Below are 8,769 nucleotides of genomic sequence, written 5' to 3' on the forward strand. Positions count from 1 at the left end.
CGTTGTAGTTCACTGTAAGCACACCGGCACCCGGTATTTGCTTGAATCTGTCAAATTTGCACACATGCTACATCTGCTCTGAACCACCCAAACACGCTGACGCATCACACGCTGTAGTTCACTGTAAGCACACCGGCACCCGGTATTTGTTTAAATCTGTCAAACTTGCACACATGCTACATTTGCTCTGAACCACCCAAACACACTGACGCATCACACGCTGTAGTTCACTGTAAGCACACCGGCACCTGGTATTTGTTCAAACCTGTCAAACTTGCACACATGCTACGTCTGCTCTGAACCACCCAAACACGCTGACGCATCACACGCTGCAGTTCACTGTAAGCACACCGGCACCCGGTATTTGTTTAAATCTGTCAAACTTGCACACATGCTACATCTGCTCTGAACCACCCAAACACGCTGACGCATCACACGCTGTAGTTCACTGTAAGCACACCGGCACCCGATATTTGTTCAAACCTGTCAAACTTGCACACATGTTACATCTGCTCTGAACCACCCAAACACGCTAACGCATCACACGCTGTAGTTCACTGTAAGCACACCGGCACCCGGTATTTGTTTAAATCTGTCAAACTTGCACACATGCTACATCTGTATGCTTCTTAGAACTGTATTTTGAATATTGCCTTGCAATTATTGTCTTCTGTTTACAGGGGGATTCCCATACCATCCGCGGGTATGGGAACATCGGCGCTCGGGAGTGGTATGCCGAGCTTCCTGATGCAGTCCGTCGCATAGTAGACCAGGCGGGCTTTGGCACTTTCTGCAGAGGACTCTCCAGGCTCACTACATGCAGACCTCTCCTCGCCGCTCTGGTGGAGAGGTGGTGAGACACCACCGATTCATTCCATTTCTCCGCAGTAGGGGACATGACGATGACCCCTTACGATTTCTCGATGCTCACAGGCATCGGGGTAGGGGGTGATCCGATCCCCTTTGATATTGACATGGACGAGTGGACTGCCGCTCAGGTCTATCTGTTGGGTGAGGCGCCACCTCTTGCTCGTCCAGGCTTTGTCCGATATTCCTGGTTCGAGGTGCAGTTCAGGGTCCAGCCCACCCTTGTTGATGCAGCCCCGATGACTCTGGAGGCCGTGGAGAGGTACGCACGCGGCTTCCTCATGTTCTTGTTTGGGATGACCATTTTCGCCGACCAGGCGAACACCGTGCCTCTCTGCCTGCTTAGCGCACTGGTGGACGTCAGAGACATCTTGCATTACGACTGGGGTGGCGCCGCTCTAGCCACTCTCTACGGATATATGAGCTCAGCTTCCCGTGGCAGCGGACAGTTGCTCGGGGGCTATTGGCGTGTCTGGGAGGTACGTCTTCTTCCCTTTTTACATTTCTGCTTCCTACTTTCTGTATTCTGTACACTGCACACACTGTAGTCTGCTTTATACTTGCTGTATACTGTACACACGGCACACACATACTCTGCTTTACACTGACTGTACACAGCTCACACTGCACACACATAGCTCTGTTATTTCTGCTTTTACTCTATATTCTTCTTTATCTGACAAATGCACTGGTATTTACCTTGCAGTTGTGGGTTTATGCCTACTTTCCTAGGCTCGCTCCTGTACCGGCGACGGAGACTCCTCTGGTCGTCCCATTTTCGCGTCGCTTTGACGGGAGATGCACCCGGAGGCCACGAGAGACATTTGGCTTTTTCCGCCGCTATTTCGACACCATCACCCCTACCGAGGTATGTTTTACTTGCAGTTCATTTAAGCTTCGCCTTTCCACTGCATATTTTAAAAACAGTAGATAACAGACTGTATGTCATTTTCAGATCACTTGGCAGCCTTGGGCTCCGTTGCCGGCGACGATGCGGGACCGGTTTGCCGGTGCTGAGGAGACCTCGCGTTTCCGGATCTTACTGGAGGGCCCGGTCTGTTGGGCTTGGTACCTGGGTGAGCGTTTCCTACGCCGGACCCTAGGGTTACCGGAGCAGATAGTCCCGGTTCACCCTCCTGAGGACATGAGGGAGACCGAGAGGCTCACCACCGAGCAGATGGCCGATTATACTATCGGCTGGGAGGCGACCCGCTTCAGAGGCATCGGTGACTACAGAGAGTACGTACAGACGTACATTATGCGATCTCTGAGCGGCGGCCGTCGAGCGGAGAGAGCCAGGCCCGTGGCGCCAACAGCTGGGGCAAGAGCGGGAGCTGGAGCAGGAGCTTCGAGGAGGGCTCGACTCCGTGGCAGGGGCGGAGTTCAGGGAGGACGGGGGACCGGTTGGCCTGCTTTGCCCACTTCATTGACTTTCCAGGAGCAGGGTGGGGCGACCTACCAAATCCCCTTCGCCCTTCCACCGGCTGATCACGAGTTTGTCGGTGTCCCCGACTTGCCTCCGGTATGTATTACTGCATTTTTGTACAGTCATTTCATTTCAATTTATTTGATATTCCACAGAATATTGATGTATCTGATACTTTTGCAGGCTTCTTCTGAGTATACTCGGCAGTCATTGGAGATGAATGCCTCCATGATGGGGATGCTACAGCGGACCTTCGATCTCCTGGCCCTCTACAGTATTCCGGTATGTTCTTCTGATCACGGCCTCAAATCACTCATAAGCTGATTCACGTAATCTGATGCACGGCACAACACCTGATACACTGATCTCACAGCATCTGATACACTGCATACATTGCATTCTGCACTGTACTCTGTACTGATAAACTGCTCACGGCATTCATACATTGTATACTGCATTCTGCACTGATAAACTGCCCACAGCATTCTCACACTGTGTACTGCATTCTGCACTGATAAACTGCTCACGGCATTCACACACTGTACTCATACGCTGCATTCTGCACTGTCAAACTGTCCACAGTATACTGACGCATTTGCCTTTTATGCGCTTTTTCAGCCTCCCTTCCAGATTCCTGCTGTAGGAGGTATTCCAGCTGGACCTTCCGTCCCTACCCGAGGGAGAGATGAGGAGGGCAGAGCATTCCACTGCACCAAGGCGGGGCGCACTCATATCGGGAGTAGTTCACGAGCTCCAGTCCCTGATGACGATGATGACGAGGAGTCAGAGGCGGAGGCAGAATCGGAGGCGGAGTCATCGGAGGAGGAGACCGGAGGTGGTTCTAGCTCGGGCTCTGATAACGATGCTGATGATGCTCCTGGACCTTCGTCCAGGAAGAGGACTAGGACAAACCGCTAGCCTTCGGAGTCGCTTGATATGGATACAGATTTTTGTTATTTTTCTTCTTTCTTGTACTTTTCTCTTTTGTTGATAGTCAGGATGCTTTGTACTGCCGCAGGCAGATTTTTGTTTTCCAAAACTTGTGTACTTAAAAGATTATGAAATGAACAAACTTTTTATCTTAAAAAGTGTTACATTTACATATCTCATGCATTGCATCGCATCACATCATGTTACACCTCAATGTGAATGGAATTGACCTGTTGTCTGAAAAATTGAGCACTTGCATTGTAATAACAAGGTAACCAAACCAAGTAACAGCAAAGCAACCCATACAAACCACTGCTTAACCTGAACATACGGTCCATGCTCTGCCGAGAATTAATAGGCATACAGCCCATAACCCGACACTTGGTCTATTCTGCACTCAGCAAACTTTAAACAAAACAGCCCAATCTGACAAGACGGCCTTCAAAGGTGAAACCGGCTAGGGTGGGAACATGCTCGGATGCCCCAAATTTTCCCTTCCTTCTTTTGGTTCGCCCAAATGTAGAGAACGGCACAGCACTCCGAGCATAAACGATTAACTTTCGGAAAAGGGATTTTCTTAACCAGGGTATCGAGCCTACAACTGGATACAGCGGAAAAGGACTCAGCAAAGGTACACGACCTAAACATAACGAGACACGCTCGGGAAAGACTAAAAACAAAAGACGAGACCGACAAATCAAAAAGACACGACACGCAGACGCGTCAACGAAGACGGGGGACCTCAGATCACGAGGGGCCAGTTTCTCTGGGTATTGTTTCCCACCCTTTCTGATTTGTGATTCTCACATCACTCTGGCACTCAAGCTCGGTTTTTCTCTTAAAACCCTTTTTCCTCACTTTTCTCTCAACTTACACCTCTCTATTCTTTATTCTCTCATTTTCCATCCCTCCCCAGGGTAATTAATGGATGAATAGGAAGGCGTGGGTTCGTACTCAACACCGTTAGCTCACAGCTATTTCTTCTGGTGGGTAGAGTGCCCTCCTGGCAAGTACGTTGACGACGGGGGAAAGACAGAACACCTGGCTCAACTGTGCCCCTAGTTCATCATTTTGACCATTTTTTGCTTTCCACTAAAAACAGTTTTGATCAAGATGGGAGTCGGATTAACGTACTCGTTCGATTTTTGATTTGAAAGCCATGTAAGTCAGGCTGTAAGCACTGAAAATTTTCCTTTTTGGGTCCAAGAAGATGGTCCAGTTTTGGAAAATGGGATAGTTTTCGAGAAAATAATCAACCTCAGTAAAAATTTTCAAAAACTATTTTTGCAAACAGCCGATGCTCAACGAGCATGGAACTTACCCTTTGAGATGCGCAACCTCGGATCGGAGGCAATGGAAAATTGCCCCTGGCTTGAAGAACACCACACGGCAACGGAAAGTTGCCCCTGGTTTGAATGGTGGCTCACGACGACTCGTGGCAACGGAAAGTTGCCCCTTGTTTGGATGGTGCCGCAGCAGTCCGCAAACAGTCTTCATTGGTGATGGTCGAACTCTTGGACACAGAGATGACGAAGACGGTCACAACAAATATATGGACACAATCACCTTGGAAGGTGTTGGCGACTAGACTTTGGGATGAAGTTGAAACCATTGCATGGACCGAGACGCTATGAAAGCGTTGGGGGCTGGACTTTAGGATGAAGTTGCCTACGTATCCCAAACATGGGAATCAAGCCTTACGTAGTTCCGGTTAAGGTACACTCAGGTATTTTAACCTTCATTTTTCAGGCTCTAACTTTTGCTAAGGTGCCCGATGTGGGTTTTCGACCTTGCGAGCTTCTTTTCATTTTCTTTTGTTCATTTCTTTTTCACATTTTTTTTCTTTTTTTTTTTCTTTTCTTTTTTTATATCTTTTTGCTTTTTTTGTATTTTTCTCTTGCTCTAACGTTTGCCTGGGTCGCCCTTCTGGGTTTTCGGCCCAGCGAGCCTCTCGAAGGGTAAAAGTGTAGCAGGTCCATGTCAAATGGTTTCTGAAGTTGGAGTCTCTCTGTATCTGGGAGAACGGTTGTTGCAATGATTTGCAGAAGAATCCATCATGGTTACTTCACGAGCTTCTTCTGGTGAGATCTAATCTCTTTGATTCGGCTTTGGTGCCTCTAGCTCGAGGGCTGCTTCAGAACTGGCCACGCGGGCCTCCTCCGACAGTTGACCGTTGAATATTCCGGATGAGTTCGTGTTTCAAAACAAACAGGTCGAACCTTGAGGCTGAGAGCGATCCTAGGCTGCACAATCTCAAGAGCGGTTCCTCACAGGTCTTCACAGGGCCATGTAAAACATTTGTTTTTGAAAGTTTTTAAGAAAGCGACGAATCGCTCGTGCCGAAGGTAGTGTGGAACCAATCTGGATCAAGCCAGGGTCCTTCCCAGTACTCACGCTGACAAGCATGATTTCATTCATTAAGGGCTTAGCGTGCCTCTCTTTCTCTCAAAATGATCAAAATTTTGCAAAACCAGAGGAATTCTTTCCCCTTCGTTTTTATCACCGCAGTGTTCAAAAAAGGGGTTTTTGAAAAACTAAGGCTAATGCAATGAGTTTGGCGCGCAGGAGGGCAGGCGAGATGTACTGTCAGCCCGTTCAAATCCTCTGGCACTTATACTGAAAGCAGGCACGAAAGTGAGATAGCAACAGCTGTTTCATTCAAATTTGTTGGTATAACTGGCCCCTCGGCAGAAACAGACTCAAAAAACAAAAGCGGGTAATTACAAGACAAAACGGTGTTCGAGGCAACAACCCCAGAATCACCTAGTATTCTATACAAAGGGGACTGACTCGATGCAACAAAACAGACCCTTAAACAAAAAGACTGACTCAAAACAAAGAGACAGACTCAAAACAAAAGACTGACTCGATACCCAAGCCAGGATTTACAAAACTCGGTTTCACCGATGCTCAAAAATGCGTGCCAGATGCTACATCCAAAATATACCGAATGCCGCCCGCAGGTGGTTCACTTTACATACTTGCAGTATCTGTGTCCTCAAAATCCAGTAACTGGGTGGTAACGGACTTGGCTGAGGTGGGCGGGAGGATAACCTCGTTGTCAATCAAATCTTGCACCTCACGACGGAGGCGGAAGCAATTGTCGGTAGCATGGCCTATCTGTTGGTGGTACGCGCAGTACTGGGCAACATCATGCGTGGCAGGGAGATTCTTTGGGAAAGGCCGAGGCTCCAAGGGTTTAAGGTGCCCCCTCTCGGCAAGGATCTGAAATGCCTTTGATAGAGGCATGTAGAGAGCATGAAAGGCCCTGCGCCCTCGAGGCAGGTATTTTGAAGTCTGAGTGTTCTTACTAGCCGCACAAGTAAAAGGGTCGGAAGGCGCCACCTTGGCTTTCTGATCTTTCCCAGGTGCAGGGGCGGGAATAGGAGAAACTATTCTGGCATGACGGGGCCCATCCCGATTTTCCGACTGACTTGAACTACCCTCAGGTAGAGTGGGGAAAGCATCCTCCATAGTTTTTGCCACAACTGCGGATATCTGTTGCTTATTCATCCCCCCGGCCTTCAAAGCCTCGACTGCCCACAACAGTTGTTCAATAGGATCGGCATCTACCTTTGCTTTGTCTTTTCCTCTGGCGTCAGCCTGATCGAGGTTTTGGGTCGATGTCGGCATGTCATTGCCATAGCTGGAGGCCATCTCTGGTTGGCTAAGTTCGATCACAATTCGCCCCAACAGCGGGGGCTCCTGGGGTACAAAACTCCCGGCATATGGTGCGGCTGGAGGTGAAGCTGACATTCCGTAGGCGAGATCCGCCACAGACCTCTGGAGATCACCTATCATCCCCATTAATTCAAAGGTGGTGGGCTCACGAGCCTGATACAACTGGGGTGCCCAGACCGGGTGCACAACAGGCGACCTGGGTGGATGTGGCATATCAATGTTGGTCTCACTTTGCAGAGTGATCCCTTGATCTAATGCAGTTGTCATAACCACGAACTCTTCTAAATTCTGCGTCGTCATAAGTCCTGCCTCAGCAAGGGGAAACGCTGGCTATTCTGTATCAACTCTCCGACACTCTGAACTGAAAGGAAAAACAAACAGCATTTCAGCCCAAACAGATCAAACACGGGCGTAGCCGAACAACTGCATTCTACTACTGATCACTGTTCCCCAGAAATCACTGTCCCCGAAATTGAACTGATACCCGCAGATATAACTGATTTCTTGACAACGCTGATACTGATGCTCTCAGGTCTAATACTCAATCTTGCAAACTGATATGTACGTTCCTGTAGAGATACACTCTAAAAGCACATACCAAGTAAAGAGAGCCAAAACACCCCTATGTTGGGGTAGGGTTTCCCTGTCCTATTTTGTCAGGAGCTAGGGTTCCACTATGCACGCAGCAGTTTCAAACAACTTGAAATCGGGTAAGCAACCTATCCTAGCTTGGAATGGCCACTATGGATCCAAATATGCACTAGGTCGAATGGTCAAAAAGGGTGCCCTGGTAAAAACCGGGGTTTGTGTTCCCATACTGTCAGAGCCCATAACCGGTCAGCCTTATGGTCATGCCTTGACAAGACAAGCCTCCGGCAAATCATTCAGGAATGGCAGATGGCAAACACGGTGTCCTAGGCGCACCAATGCACATGCAATGCAAAGAGACACATAAATGAAATCAAAACAGGATATCACGAGTTCGAGTCAAGCTCTCTAAATCCCCAGCAGAGTCGCCAGAAGACGTGCCCGCGTGGGGCCCTCGCCACAGTTCGGACTCAATTTGTCACGGTTCTTAATCTGAACCAAAGAGTCCAAATCTGGCAAATCGTTTTGAGAAAAAACAGATTTTTAGAAAAAGAAGTGCCAAACATGGACTGCTTTGCCAGATACAGAGTCGCCACCTAAATATTTTTTAAAGGGGAAATTTAGAAAACCCTGACTCAGTGCCAAAGGCCACATGTCCGTCATTGCCAAAGTTGCCTCGGCTCGGGAGCTTGGGTACGATCGGGGAATGTCAGCTATGAGCACCCCTTCTCGCCCGGTCTGAAGACCGGCCTCTACTAACCATGATATCTGATTTTGAAAACGTTATGTGTTCTTATTCCGGTTATTAGCCTAGAATTACTATGTTATGCGCACAACAAACAAGTATAGACTAAATTGCCTAATTTGGAAACAAGCGTTGCATATCCGTTTGTTTTGAAAAGCGCTTTGGAATTTGCTACTCGCGAGTAGGCTAAAACACGGATTTCAACGAGTTTTTCCAACTCAAACAATCCAACCTTCACCCACAGGCATTCAAACAATTTATCACATAAGCATTTAGCCGCATGGTAAGCATACTGTCATGGCAACACTCACACGCATGCGGGATGCTAAAGCATAAATACTTACATCGTACTCCGTGCCAAAACAGTAAACTAGTTAGCAAACATGCGTGATCCTAGTTCATGTCAAATTGACTAATGCAACACATACAGGATGCAATTAGATAGGCTCGGCTAATCCTAAACATGGCATGTGAAATGCGATCGATTGATACACGTATTCAATTTGGAATTGAAGTACAAATGCAGTTAGCG

This window comes from Camellia sinensis, chromosome 5 (genome assembly GCF_055761805.1).
Source record: "Camellia sinensis isolate YWXY chromosome 5, ASM5576180v1, whole genome shotgun sequence".
NCBI classification, from domain to species: Eukaryota; Viridiplantae; Streptophyta; class Magnoliopsida; order Ericales; family Theaceae; genus Camellia; species Camellia sinensis.